Source organism: Lissotriton vulgaris, chromosome 11 (genome assembly GCF_964263255.1).
Source record: "Lissotriton vulgaris chromosome 11, aLisVul1.2, whole genome shotgun sequence".
Lineage (NCBI taxonomy): Eukaryota > Metazoa > Chordata > Amphibia > Caudata > Salamandridae > Lissotriton > Lissotriton vulgaris.
Genome location: NC_141699.1, coordinates 699913722 through 699929419, shown reverse-complemented (window position 1 = coordinate 699929419; position 15698 = coordinate 699913722).

Genomic DNA, 15698 nt, shown 5'->3' with positions numbered 1-15698 from the left:
ATAACGTCGCTGGGCCGCAGTACAACATGTAAATAACACCAGGACACCTTCTAGGGTAGTAAATATGTTTATTCCACTACCGTCTCTATTTTATGTAAATTCGCTCATGAGCGCCGAATCGGGCCGCTGACGCTGTCGGAATCCGCGCTATCATGCCATAACATGGCCACTGCCGGCTATCTTCTGACGTCACACAGGCGCCGCAGAACTAGACCACTACACCACATCTCCCCCTTTTACACTTACAACATACAACAGTCTTACTTGCTCTCCATGCTGAGCTCTTCGAACCTCCTGGGTAGCATGATCCTCCTACCCCTCCGAGTCTGCAAGTCTTTCTGGGCGTTAACCGGTGACAGCTCACAGTTCCTGGGCTGTAGATGGCTTCACAGTTCCCGCCCTCTTCTTTCCAGTCCTCGTTGCTCTCCTGTCTCTCCGGCGTCTGGGTCTCCCCTTCTTCTCTCATTCTCATCCCTGGTGAGTCCCCTTGGGTGCTGATCTCCTTGCAGCCCGTCGGGCTCCTGGTTGCTCCATCCGCCTTTGTTGTGCCTCTCTCTCCCTCCTTCGCAACGTCCCAGTTTTCAACCCGATTGCATTTTGCCATACGGTCCTGAGACCATATCTTGCCGTCGCTAAGTAGTGCAGATCTGGAATATGGTTCTACTACCTGGAGGGGAGGTGTGAATTTGCTCTCCCCTTTCTTCCTCTGGACTGGTTGCTTGACCCTCACCCACTCTCCCCTTTCCAGACTGGTCTTTTGGGTGTTGCGTCTCTTATTGTAATGTTCAGTATATATTTCCTGGGCTTTCTCCAGATTCTTGCGGACCACCGCTGGTGACCAGTGACTCTGGACTGTGAGGCGCTTCCATGCGACATTATCCTTTGTGAAGGGCTCACGTCCTCTTAGTTTCCTGAATGGGCTGTATCCCGTGGCCGTCGGTGTTATGCGGTATGCCCATACCAATCGCTTCAGCTCCTTTTCCCAGTCCATTCCTTGGCTGATGGCTGCTTGGATGGAGCCCATGATAAAACGGTTAAATCTCTCCGCCAGGCTGTTACATGCCGGGTGATACACAGGAGTGTGTCTGACTGCAATGCCATTTCGTTCCATGAACTTAGCCCACTTGGTAGATGAGAATTGGGGCCCATTGTGACTTAGTATCCCCTTGGGGATACCTTCCCTTATGAAAACATCCGTTAGGAAGGTCAGTACCGTTTCCGTTTCGGTGTTTTCCATCACATCAATCTCTGGCCATTTTGAGTATCTGTCTATGAGCACTGTGATGTATTTCTGCATGCCATGCAGGTCCAAGACAGGTCCTAGAATGTCAATCGCAACTTCTTCCCACGGATTCTCTGGGTATTCATGCCTGCCCAGGGGAGGGCGTAGTACCCTCTGCATTTTGTCAGCGTTGCTACAATGTTCACATGCTCTGACATCTCTTTCAATCTGTTTGTCCATTCCCGGCCACCAATAGTCTTCCTTCAATCTCCACTTAGTTTTGACAATGCCTTGGTGCCCTTCATGTCCCAGGTGCAAAAGTTGTTCTGTCTGGGAGTGCGGTGGTATCACTCTGTCACCTCTCAAAAGGAAACACGGGTTGTCCCCCACCGACAATTTCTCTCGGATCTCCCAAAATTGTTTCAGTTCATCATCCAGCATCCTCTTGTCTGGCCATCCTGTACTCACATATGACTCATTGCTTCGAGCTTGTTGTCTTTGGTGTACTCCGCTTCCCACTCCTGGATGCTTATCGCTCTCTCCGGGTCGGCTGTCGTCGCTATCACATACTCTTCCCACTCATTTTTTTCTTGCTCTCCGCCCTTTCTTTGGCTGCTGCCCGACTCAAGAAGACAGCCACTTTATTTTGGTGTCCTGGCAGGTACTCCACGTCATAGACATAGTCCAGCAGTCTCAATGTCATCTTCGCTGAAGGACTGGGTTATTTAAGACCCAGCGGTGCCAGGGAACAACACCTGAAACCTTCGTGGGTAACCTGCTCCGGCGTACAAGTGACAGAGACACGGGACACTTCCTTCGGCGTCAAAGATTCGAGCTTTATTTACTGCAGGGAACACAGAAATCACGGCAAGTACAACATGTGCTACTTGTGGAGACTGCTTCAAATTGGTTCTGTGGATCGCTCCTTTTATACACAATTCACCCATAGGTTTACATGGTACACAAAGGCTTATGGCTTGGTTCCCATAATTATCCCCCAGAGGGGTCGCTTTGGTCTCTTTGATACATTCGAGGTCCGGAACATAAGTGCGGAAACATTTGGTGGTTCCCAACTGTAAAAACCCATCTTCCCACCATTAGTACATTCCAATCAGCAGTAAAACAGATCGAAGAAGGAACAAGAACAGGTGCGGAGGAAGATGGAGACAGTGGGGAATTGGAAAGGGTGTAAAAAGGGGAGGTATCGGGACACACGAGCTACAGGCATCAAAGGGACGTGCCTAATGAGATGCACGGCTGAGACAATATACCGGCACGGCAAGATGAGCCTCGAGCGGGGCCATCTGCCTTACAGTATCATCCCCCTCGTCATAAAGACACTTACAAAGGACATGTGTCTTCCGCAAGTATCTTGGGAGTCCCAGGGTCGCGAAGCGGACAACGTCCGTTCGCTGGCTACTTGAGGGCAAGAGACAAAATGGATGCCGTATCTTAGATGGAACCCGTGGGTACAGATAGAATAACCCACATAACAGACGAACGGTTTAGGTTAGCACAGCGAAACTGCACACACCCACTAAACTCGTCATTTGCGGTTCATAGATACCAGACTCGACCATATTCGTGCGAGTCGAAAACATCACTTACAATTGTCACGGAACCTCAGACGCTCCTTTTGCCCTCATGTAGGCAAGCACTAGTCGGAATCATACTCGATATTCATCAGACCATCTAGATGTTGCTGTAACATAGCTCTGTCCAATCGAGCTTCTTTGGTAACAGGCGGCTGTCTTATACACGTTGTAGCACAGAGGCCACATAAGGCAGGACCACACTGCACGCAAAGGCAGCAAGTGAACAGGAACGCCACAACAACTCCGATAATCATCAGAATCTTCCAACCCCAAGTCGACATCAGGCCCCAAAACCACCCAAGTAGCGTCCAACCCCCTACGTCCACGTGTATGGACTCAGAGATTTTATGCAACTTTGAGATGGCTTGATAAACAGTCGGAGCATTATCAGGAATGAAAATACAGCAGCTCGAAGGGATCACCTTGCATACCCCACCTCGATCTGCTAAGATCACGTCTAAAACCATTCGGTTCTGTAACGTCATAAGTCTATCCGCCTGAAGTTCTGTGGTGATATTACCAAGGGCACTAGCAGTAATATTAGCTGTCGATTCCACCACTCGAGTCAACTGTCTCAGGTTCCTACTATTAACCATAGGCCCCCAAAACGGGAGGAAACCCTTGAAAAAGTCTCCTGCCTCTTGACCGGCAGTGTCCTCTTCGCTAATTACGCCTCTCACAACTCTAGTCTTGTGATAATCTGCATCTACAGTGAACGTCGGAGGCAACAAATTTGCGATAAAACATGAGCCCACAAAGTCGAAGGGCAACCATGCATACGCACGATCGTGACAGATAAAATATGTACCCTTGGCAGCCAGAAACACAGGGGACGAGACCATCGGCAATATGTAATTTTCGGTGCAAGCACTCTCTCCAAGTCGGGCTTTCGATCTTCGGCCACGACCTATGAGACAAAAGTTACCAATGTGGGGTACGACCCATATCGGGGGCGAGCTTTTAAGCTGTTTCTCACTAGTGAACACACTATACTCGCCTCTACTCAGGACCCTATAGGCTTGTACCTCTTCTTCGGGAATAAGCGAGGGATCATAGATATCGCTATCTAAATCCTCTATCGCTATAGACAAAGGCTTTTGATACGAGCCAGGGCCAGAGTAGGGAGAACGTGGTTCTCGAATGGGGTGGAAACCTAGTGCGCTTCGAAACATTGTTTGGAATGCTCGAGCAGAACCCTGGGAACTATACGGTAAAACCAAATATGGAATTCCCTTATCTGTGGTATGTGGCATCAACCCACACACCCAACAATTGGTAGTGTTAACCACTAACTGGTGCTGGTGAAGGAGCTGAATAAAGGAATTATTGCGAAATTCTGCACGTCTAGCCTGCTCGTGTTCGGGTAAGATATGGAAGGAATGAGGAGATGCAGTAGAGGTGAATTTAGAGTCAGAAGTAGGAATAGGTGTAGGTATGGCAGAAGGTAAGAAGTACGACATCATATAGTATACCCCACCCGCCAATAAAGCAGAAACAATCAAAAGCAATACAAATATCTGAAACATAAAGCATTTTGTACGACTAAGTTGCTGTAGCTCAAATCTTTGTGCCTGTGCTCTTTCCACATCCATCAGCTTTGAAAACGCCATCCCCTATGACCGTCCGCAACGTTTCTTGACGCACTTCGTTCTGGGTAGCAGTAGTCAATTCCTAGGAGTTCCCAGGAACCGACGGTCTTTAACCTAGCGTCAAGACCTACTAACCAGAAAGAAGTACGCGCGCGGCCCTACGGCCTTTATTTATAATATATATGCAATGTCTCTCAGCTGTGGAAGCAAAAATTCGTAGGAAAAAGAACCTTCAATATGTACAAGAATAATTACAATGATACAGGTGTTCAGACTGATCGTGGAAAACGGGACAATGCAGTTGTCAAGGGACAGAACAGGATCTTTTTATTAGTCTTTAGTGCGAGATCGCAAAAAGTATCGAGTTTTCCCAGGACGTGTCTGTTCGTCAAACAAAGGATCCGTTGAAGAGACAGCGTTCTGTTGATCAGTTGAATGTTCTGGTCTTGAGTCTTTTGATGACAAATGTTCAACAGTGTCTTTCTGCTGCACTGAGGATTCTCCGACAGGTTGTGCGTCGCTGAAAGGAACAAACACCGGCAATCCTTCAGTTTCAGTTGATGCAATGCCTCTCCTTACCCACGAGTCTGCCGGCAACGGAATAGGGACTTTCTTCGTATGGGTGGCGTGCACCCAGTTTTTCCGACCCTCTAGACGAACGGCAGTTCTCGTGGCAAGGAGGACCTGGTAGGGTCCGGTGAACCTGGGCTCCAAGTTCTTCTTCCGAGAAAAATTTCTGGTAACCACCCAGTCTCCAGGCTGGAGCTGGTGGCCTGGACCCTCCGTCTGCGTCGGCAATGCTTCGTAAACCTGTTGGTGAATTAACCTCAGTTTAGCAGTCAAGTCATGTAGATAATCGATCAACATTGGATACTCAAGATCACAGAACACACCCGGTCTAGGGACCCCCCAAACATTTGCAGGACGACCGAACACTATTTCATAGGGACTGAGCCCTACTCGGGAGTGTACGGTTGCCCTTGTTGACAGTAAGGCTAAGGGTAAAGCGTCAGGCCACGAAAGACCAGTCGTAGCCTGAATCTTGGCTAGTTTTAGTTTAAGGGTGCCATTATACCCTTCAACCAAACCAGCTGACTGGGGATGATTGGCGCTATGGAATTTTTGATTAATTCCAAGGCCTTTGCACACACTCTTCATCACACTCCCCACAAACTCACTTCCGTTATCAGACCACACGACCCGAGGCATTCCGTACCGAGGAAAGTATTCCTTCAGTAGGATTTTTGCCGTTGACAAAGCAGTGTTGTCCTTGAGAGGATAGGCTTCAATCCATCGGGAGAACGCGCAAACCACAACTAAAACGTATTTCAGGTTATTGCATCGCTCCATATGGATGAAGTCTAATTGAATCACCTCAAAGGGACACGAAGGGGGAGCAAAACTACCAGGAGGAGTTGGGGTTCCCTTACCAGGATTGTACAACATGCATACCATACAGTTCTTAACCAAGCGTTCAGCACACTTCGTGATACCATCATTCTTCCACACAGGAGACAACAACTTGCAAATACCTTTCACGCTAATATGTGCTAACCCATGTGCCATTGTCACAACAGCCAGCACATACGCATCTGGTAACATCCATCTTTTCTGTTCCGACAAATCAATCCAACAACCAGTCGCATCCAACTTTCCCGTACTTTCATTCCACTTCTTCTTTTCAGTCTCAGTGGCCTCATTTTGTATCGCCTTCACACTCTCAATAGTGTCCTCACACATACTCGACTCTGCAGGCCACCTAACTGAACTCGTCACATACATTCGAGTGCTAAGGTTCCGAGCAGTCTCCTTAGCAGTCTCATCCGCAAACGCATTACCACGACCAACATCATCCGTCACCTTACGATGTGCACTACATTTAACAATCGCTACCTGCTTAGGCAATGTAAGTGCATCCAAAAGATCATTCACAAGCTGGCCATGCTGAATCTTCGTACCATGCGATGTCAGAAAACCTCTCTCTCTCCACAATCGTCCAAAGCTATGAGCGACGCCAAATGCATACTGACTGTCAGTATACACATTCACACGTTTATCTTTTGCTAACACACACGCTCTAGTTAAGGCAATCAGCTCCGCAGCCTGGGCAGAATTCTGATTCAATCTCGCAGCTTCCACAACAGTACTCAAAGTTACAACAGCATACGCAGTGGTCACATCACCATTCGGCAATTTAAAACACGAACCATCTACATACAGTGTTCCATCTGGATCTTCTAACGGAGTGTTTTTAAGGTCCACTCGACCTTTTGTTTCCTCCTCTGTTCGCAAATAGCAGTCATGGGCTGCTATTTCATCTGACTCTGTACTAATGGGTAACAAAGTTGCCGGATTCAGAACATTGCAACGTTTTATCTGGATATGACTTGCCAGAAGCGTCAGCTCGTATCCAGACAACCTCGCACTTGTCAAGTGCTGAGTTTTCGTACGATTCAAAACAGTGTCGACTGCGTGCGGAACCATCACCGTAAGCATATTATCCATGACCAATCCTGCTGATTGTCGGATGGACACCGCAGCTGCCGCTGTTGCTCTCAGACAACTCAGCAATGCTCTAGCTACCGGGTCCAAGGTCGAGGAAAAATATGCACATGGACGTTGCTTACCACCAAAAGGTTGCGTTAAGACACTCAAAGCACAACGTTCCCTCTCGTGAACATATAACGTGAATGGCTTACTGTAGTCAGGAGTACCCAACACAGGAGCCGAACACAATGAGTCACGCAGTTCAGAAAAACTTTTCTGACATTCTTCCGTCCATGGTAAAGGAGTTGAAACATCCTTGCACGTAAGAGCCACCAATGGTTTCGCTAGTAATGAAAAATTTGGAATCCATTGCCTGCAGTACGACGTGATACCTAGAAAGGCACGCACATCTCTTTGTGTTGCTGGCACAGTCATTCGCGCAATTGCTGCAATTCTCTCTGGGGTCAACCGCCTTCCCTCCTTTGACAATAAGTGACCTAGATAGGTTACTTCTTGACAACAATATTGGAGTTTAGAAGGTGACACCTTGTGATGTAAGTCACAGAGATGTTGCAGCAACGACACCGTAGCAATTTTGCAAATGTCCTGAGTATCCGCAGCTACCAATAAGTCATCGACATATTGGATTAAGGCCGCACCAGCCGGCAACGTAAACGCATCCAGTTGACCCTTCAAGGCTTGACTGTAAATCGATGGACTCTCACAGTAGCCTTGAGGAGCGCGCTTAAACCGGAAGCTGCGCCCACCAAGAGAGAAACCGAAAAGGTCTCTGCTCTCTTCTGCGATCGGGATGCTGAAGAACGCATTCTTCAGATCGATCACCGAAAACCAAGATGCAGAAGCTGGAATCAGAGTCAGTAGCGCCGTGATGTCAGGCACAACGGGGAACTGAGGAATCACAATTTTATTTACCTCCCGTAAATCGATGACAAAACGATAAACAGGTGGTTTCGAAGGATCAGTACGTTTTAAAATAGGCAGCACAGGGCTGTTGCACACGTTTCCTCGAGTCTCTTCAATAACGTCTTTGTCGAACAAATCATAGATGATCGCTAACAGTGCTCGTTCACCATCAAGAGAGATACGATACTGGGGAATACGTGGCAATCGCACATTGGATTTCAACTGAACAACATAAGGGGAGATATCAAGCAGGCCCACATCATTGGGACCTGTTGCCCATAGAGATGCAGGAAGAGAACTCAATTCCGGTGGAAGCTTATCAAGAGACAAGTACATAGGAGAGACAACCTTCTCTCCCAACGTAAGCTTTACACCCGCAGGAGAACAATACAGAGTTGCATACAAACGTTTTAGCAAATCCAGACCCAAGAGATTTTCACCACAACCAGTAGTCAAAATCAACGGAGCCTCAAGCTCACGTGGCCCAATCGTAAGAGGCAAAGGGCGTGAAACTGGATTGCTAACGGGGGCGCCAGAAAATCCAACGGAAACATTTGTTAAGCCAGACAAAGGTGCGCCAGGGAGTTTCGAGTGCATAATGGAACTTTTCGCCGCACCAGTGTCCAACAGAAAAGGCTCAACGACGCCCGATGTAGCAACTGCGACGTAAGGCCCTCTCTGATCAACCGGAACTGATACCACTCCCTCTCCTTGTCTATGGCTGTCCTAGTAATTACTGTCGTCAGTTCCCTGATCGACGTAATAATCGTCTACATTGTACTGCGCAGATCGTCCTTGCGATGATCCACGTTGATCGAAACAGTTATTAGAATTCGATTGGTTATCTGAACGATCATTTTGAGCACCACGACCCCTACCGCGTGATGTCTGTTGGGAACCACCACGACCTCCTCTAGATGAATTACCACTATTACGGTCGTTCAAAACAGGACAATTGAATTTTATATGACCCTCCTGTCTACAATAGGCACACTGATTGTACCCTAAAGAGGATCTTTGGGAAGAGGAGTCATTTCTAGATTGTGGTCGATTAGATTGCGACTGTGATCTATTTTGTTGCGAAGCATTCTGATTCGAACGCGGGGGATATGCTTGCTGTAACAACACTTTAGTTTTAAGCTCTTTCGTCTTTTTATCAGCACGGTCATTTTCTTCTTTCTCTCTATTCTCATAGTATTGTGCTGTGGCTAATATCTGAGCTGAGGTAGAAACGGCCCATGCACTTTCCGAATTCTTCAGTTTGTTGCCCAAATCGGGCAATAAGTTAGAGACAAATTTATCCACGAAAACCGTTGACCACCCTCAGTACCCATATCCTGACCACTATGGTCGATGAATGCCTCCTCGAATCTCGAAAAGAAGTCGGAGACACTCTCGTCCTTCTTCTGCTTACAAGCCGACAGTTTGTCCCAATTTACCCTCATAGCTGGCATAAGAGTTTTCATCAGAGTGATAATTCTTTGAGGAAGAGCAGCAATCAACTGCTTGGGTTTAGCACCACCAGTTTGTCGACCATCCGCCGCTACAATGGCAGCCCAATCACCACCTAGTTCATTCGGATGATTTTCCTGACGAATCTTAGCCCATACCGGTTGCGGTACGACATTGCCGAACAGCATATCAATATCAGCAAGGTTCATTATCGTAGCATCTACGAGCTGCGACAATTCCTTGTAATACCCTGTAGGATTTTTGCGAGGGTCAGGCAATGACTGCTTCACCTGTAACACTTCTGAGCGTTTCCATGGGAGATGGATCCACACTCTCTGGAAATATGGCAAGATCGGTGGAGCAGCTGCAGGATTACCTGGCATCCACACTGGTGGAACTTCGCGCATAGGAAATTGACCAGACTCATCTGGCTGTCTTTCAACATCCTCAACAAACAAGGCTTGAGGTATAGGAGTGGGACGGAAAGATAGCAACCGCTCAACAGCACGTCGAACGTTGGTATCCACTATCAGTCCAGTCGAGAACTGAAGTTGTAGATCAGACAAAGCGGACAGCACCTCGTCAGGCGCATCGGCAGATATCTGATCACGAAGGACCTTACACATTTCTTCGAACACAAATCTTTGGGTTGGTATATTAAATTGACAGAACGTATCGAGTACAACACGTGGTGGATTTCTAAGAGGATGTGTCATCCAACCCATCGCCATGTTATATAGCGAAGCGCGTTCCCTGTTACCAGGAAGCTGACTACGTCTCTGAGGACCATCTGAACCAGCGGACCCAAGAACAGGTCCGAGAGAATGAAAGAAGTTAGCCGCAACAGGAGAAGTACGACTACGAACAGAGGGAGAAGTATAGGACACAGGACTGACAAGGGAAGGGGTAGAGACAGAAGCAACAGCAGGAGTTAGTAGAGCAGGTACAGTAGCGGGAGCAGGAGTATGCGGAAGTGGAGGAGCAGTGGGAATAGCAGTGGGTAAGGGAGCAGGAACAGTCGGAAGAACGGGTGCAGGTTGAGGAACAGGCTGAGGAACAGGTACAGGGGGAACCACTGGAGCAGCGGTACCCTGTACATACGGAGGTGGCGACTTCAGAAGATAAGACATTAGAGGATCCTCAACTGGTTCTTCCTTCTTATCCGACTCCGTAGGCAAAGCAGGATAGCATTTATCTATGGACATACGCTGTAGCCTATCGAACACTTCCTTTTCCTTATCCTCCTTATCACGCTGAAACTGTTCTGCTTTCTTTACAATGGTAGCAACACCATCTCTCTGACTTCGTTTAGTCTGTCTGAATTCTTTCTGTCGGGCTTCTTTACGCCACAACCGAAAGGCATCAAACATGGCCGGCCTTGACTTTTTCGCAAATAATTTAGCCTCTAGATTATCTAAGATTGGAGTCTCAAAACTACCATGAGGTGGCCAACTAAGGACACCATCCTTCTTAGTATACCGAATCCAATAATCATTAAAAGTAATCGGGCCCAATCCGTGCTTACTGTACAGTTCATAAGTGGGAGTTCCAACCGGAGGTATCGGACACGAGTCCTCCAGTCGGGAATCCGTGCCACAACGTCTGAAACAACTAAACAAAGTACTACGACCAGGCATCTTGCACACTAGCCGAGTTTCACAAACTTCAAGGGTTACGGGATTTACCAAGTCCCAGCAAAGAGCGAAAACCCTCGGTTTTTGGCGTCTGCAGTCGTCAAATATCACAACAAAGTACCAATAACCACAAATGCAATGGAACCATGCAACAACTAAGAACCACAACCAAGAACTCTGGGAGCGACCCACAAATACTTAACTCAAAGATCGATGGCGTCACCAGGAAGGCCCGTCAATCGTCTCGCTATACCAAGGTCTACGCCAGGCGCCAAAACAGGTCTACAGTCAGGGCAGCAGTCCGTCGCAGCCGTCAGGAGGCGGGAATCTTCGCGGGAAAAGTCTTCGGGCCACTTATTTCGACAACAGGATCGATGAAGCGGAGTGCACCTTCCCTCGGAGATTTCACACGAAGTTCCTCACGATCGTCGGGCTTGGACCGGTACCACTGATGCAGCCCCACGTTGGGCGCCAACTGAAGGACTGGGTTATTTAAGACCCAGCGGTGCCAGGGAACAACACCTGAAACCTTCGTGGGTAACCTGCTCCGGCGTACAAGTGACAGAGACACGGGACACTTCCTTCGGCGTCAAAGATTCGAGCTTTATTTACTGCAGGGAACACAGAAATCACGGCAAGTACAACATGTGCTACTTGTGGAGACTGCTTCAAATTGGTTCTGTGGATCGCTCCTTTTATACACAATTCACCCATAGGTTTACATGGTACACAAAGGCTTATGGCTTGGTTCCCATAATTATCCCCCAGAGGGGTCGCTTTGATCTCTTTGATACATTCGAGGTCCGGAACATAAGTGCAGAAACATTTGGTGGTTCCCAACTGTAAAAACCCATCTTCCCACCATTAGTACATTCCAATCAGCAGTAAAACAGATCGAAGAAGGAACAAGAACAGGTGCGGAGGAAGATGGAGACAGTGGGGAATTGGAAAGGGTGTAAAAAGGGGAGGTATCGGGACACACGAGCTACAGGCATCAAAGGGACGTGCCTAATGAGATGCACGGCTGAGACAATATACCGGCACGGCAAGATGAGCCTCGAGCGGGGCCATCTGCCTTACAGTATCATCCCCCTCGTCATAAAGACACTTACAAAGGACATGTGTCTTCCGCAAGTATCTTGGGAGTCCCAGGGTCGCGAAGCGGACAACGTCCGTTCGCTGGCTACTTGAGGGCAAGAGACAAAATGGATGCCGTATCTAAGATGGAACCCGTGGGTACAGATAGAATAACCCACATAACAGACGAACGGTTTAGGTTAGCACAGCGAAACTGCACACACCCACTAAACTCGTCATTTGCGGTTCATAGATACCAGACTCGACCATATTCGTGCGAGTCGAAAACATCACTTACAATTGTCACGGAACCTCATCGCAATCCTCGGGGTTGCACGCTCATGACCGCTCGATGTGAGCACTTTTATTAATGGTTTGTGGTCTGTGCGTAAGGTGAATCTTCCTCCCCACAAAAACTACCGGAATCTCTCCATGGCCCACACCGCCGCTAGCATCTCCTTCTCGATGACGCTGAACTTTTGTTCATTAGGGGCCAACGCTCTTGACGCGAAGCTAATTGTGGTGGTAGTGCCCCCTGCAGCTTGTTGAGTTAGCCCTGCTCCCAATCCGCGGTCACTGGCATCCGTGGTCAGTATTGTGTGCGCATCTTGGTCGAACCCTTGTATGGGCACTGATTCACAGATGCACCGTTTCATCTCTTCGAATTCCTTCTGTTGCGCCTCGGTCCAACGGAATGTCGATTTGTCTTTTAGTATCTGTCGCATGTGGTGGGTTTTTGACGCAAAGTGTGGGACAAACTTTGCGTAGAACTCTGCCATTCTCAGGAATGTTCTTATGTCTTCTTTACTTCCTGGAGTGGGGGCGTCCTTGATGGCGTTTACATTCGCCGCCTTGGGCTCAATGCCTTGGTTGCTGATCTCGTGCCCTAGATATGTGACTCTGTTCACTCCGAATTTGCACTTCTCCCACTGGGCCGTGAGCCCGCTGTGCTGCAGAGTGGTGAGCACGTCTCTTAACTTTTTGTCGTGGTCTTCCCTTGACGTTCCCATTATCAAGATATTGTCTTGAAAATACTGGATGACTTCCATCTTGTGGAACAGTCGGTACATCAGTTTTTGAAAAACAGCCGCTGCGGAGGCCAGGCCAAAGGCATCCTCAAGAACTTGTAACACTCAAAGGGCGTGATAAATGATGTTAAGTAGTTGGCGGACCGGTGTAACTCGATCTGGTGGTAGGCCGAAGTGAGGTCAATAGTGGAGAACCATTCCACTCCCTTGGTTTTCGCCAGCATCTCATTTATTCTGGAGAGAGGAAACTTGTCCACCACTATACATTTGTTGAGTTCGCGGAGGTCGACACACAACCTTACCTTCCCATTCGGCTTCTGCGCCACCACCAACGGCGCCAAACACTCCGCGCTGTCAATAGCTTCTATCACTCCATTCTCCTCCAACCTCTGCAGCTCTTCTTGTACCGCTGTCCTGATCCTGAATGGAACGTTACGCACTTAATGGCTCTTGGGTCTGGCTCCCTCCTTTTGACAAATCTTGTGCGTGAACTTCGCCAGGCGCCCTATGGTGTTTTTGAACACTTCTGGGAATTCCTTTTTCCAGGCTTTCGCTTCATACGTTCCGGCTTCCTCCATTGCTAGTACTTGTGTGCGCCCACCTAGGTTTAGCTTTATCCCAAGGGCTCCTTGATCTTTCCATCCCAGTACGGATGGTCCCTTCTCAGCGGCATACAGTTTCCCTCCTGTTGATCTGCCTTTGAAGGTAAATGTTAATGGACAATATACCACCATGGGAATGGGTTCCCCAGTGTACGCTACAGGGTGAATGTCTGACGGTACGAGTTGGCGTCCTATTATAGGTTCGAACTCTCTCTCCCATATGCCCGAATCAGCTATCATGTTCGTTTGCACTCCCCCTATCTCCATTTCACATTTAGGTTTCTTATCAGTGGCACTATCGATTCCTAGTATTTGCTCACTTATCATCAGGACTTCATCATCTTCGCTTCCGTCCGCGTCTTCATTTTCCTGGTTCGACTCTTGTGCCACGTACTTCACTTCGTTTCTTGCCGTCTTCCTTCTGCACACTTTCTCGTAGTGCTCACGAGGCAGCAGAATGAGCACTTGGCTCCGAATGCCGGGCAACCCTTGTCATTCGCTGCGTGCGTAGTGCTTCCGCACCTGTGACACGAGTTCTTGCTCCAGCTTCCTTGTCCTTGAGTCTTGTACATTTTCTGGCTCTGTCTTTTGAACGTGTGTGTTCCTTGGTGTCCTGACCCTTGGTGACTTGATCTTTGCTTGGCTTCTGAACCTCTTCTGTCTGTTACTCTGCAAACTGCCGCACTTGTGTTGTTTTCGTGTTTTGACACTTCTGCACACCTCTTGGACAACTCTGCCTTCTTCACCAACGCCACTACTTCCTTTAGAGGTGGATCACCGTTTACCCACAGTTTTTCTTGGATAGATGTGATGACGGTGCGCATGATTATTTGGTCGCGAATTAATTCTTCTTGCAGTGCTCCGAACTTGCATGTGATGGCTCGCTTCTGTAATGCCGCCACGTATTCGTCCACCGTCTCCCCTTCGGATTGCTCCCTTTGAAAGAAGTTGTACCTGTCGATGGCTTTGCAAACTACTGGTCTGTAATGAGCATCCAGATCCTCCAGCGCATGCTGGAACATGTGCGTGTCGGCGGCAGGTCTTTCCGGCTTGACTAAGTTCATATATATTCTCTGGCCCAAAGTTATGTAGTAATATCTTCTTGCGCCGCGCTTCCGTATACTCGCCATCGCCTTCTTCCTCCAATGCCGAGAGGTAGTTAAGGAAGTATTGCTTCCAGTCCTCCCAGGGCATTTCTGGCTCGCCCATCTTGGGAAGGAAAGGCATAGGGTTCGTCAACGCCGATGTCTGGGCGCACATGGTGGGACTTCTGGCGCTACCGACAGCTTCCCCGTCACTCTCTTCTGGGGTGGAGGTGCTTGGCGATGCTTCGCCTGGTTCAGCATCCACTGGATGAGCCTGCTCCCCCTCCTGCTCTTGGCTTTCGCTCTGAGGCTCCAGCGCAGCCTCCTTGGGATGGCTAGACGCCCACGTGCCCTTCTAGAGATTGAGCGTACTCGCCCCCCAGCTCACTGCTCTCCGGATGCTTGTCGAGGGTTTGGCTTTATAGCTCTCTGTGGCTGCCGTCTCTGCCACGCTCCCGCTCGTCACTTCAGATGACTGGTGAAGACTGGTGTGGCCTGGATGGTGATCTTCTCTTGGGTTCTGGATGCTACGGTAGGACCCCCCACCTCGTCGCCATTATAACATCGCTGGGCCGCAGTACAAGATGTAAATAACACCAGGACACCTTCTAGGGTAGCAAGTATGTTTATTCCACTACCGTCTCTATTTTATGTAAATTCGCTCAGGAGCGCCGGATCGGGCCGCTGACGCTGCCGGAATCCGCGCTATCATGCCATAACATGGCCGCTGCCGGATATCCGCTGACGTCACACAGGCACCGTAGAACTAGACCGCTACAGCACAACTTCTTATCTATAGCACGTAACCAGGCGTAATATCAGACAAGCTCTGCCTAACGGGGTTGGAAGTGTTTTGAAGTACTGCTACATGAAGCCCGCAAAGAGAAACAAATTCCTGCCACCAGGCCAGGGGATCTGGGGTGTCTTTCTGGAGCCAAGCTCTGGCTATAAGCAACTTAACAGAAGTTTTAGCAAAAATAAAAACCCCGGCGACCCTGCCAGG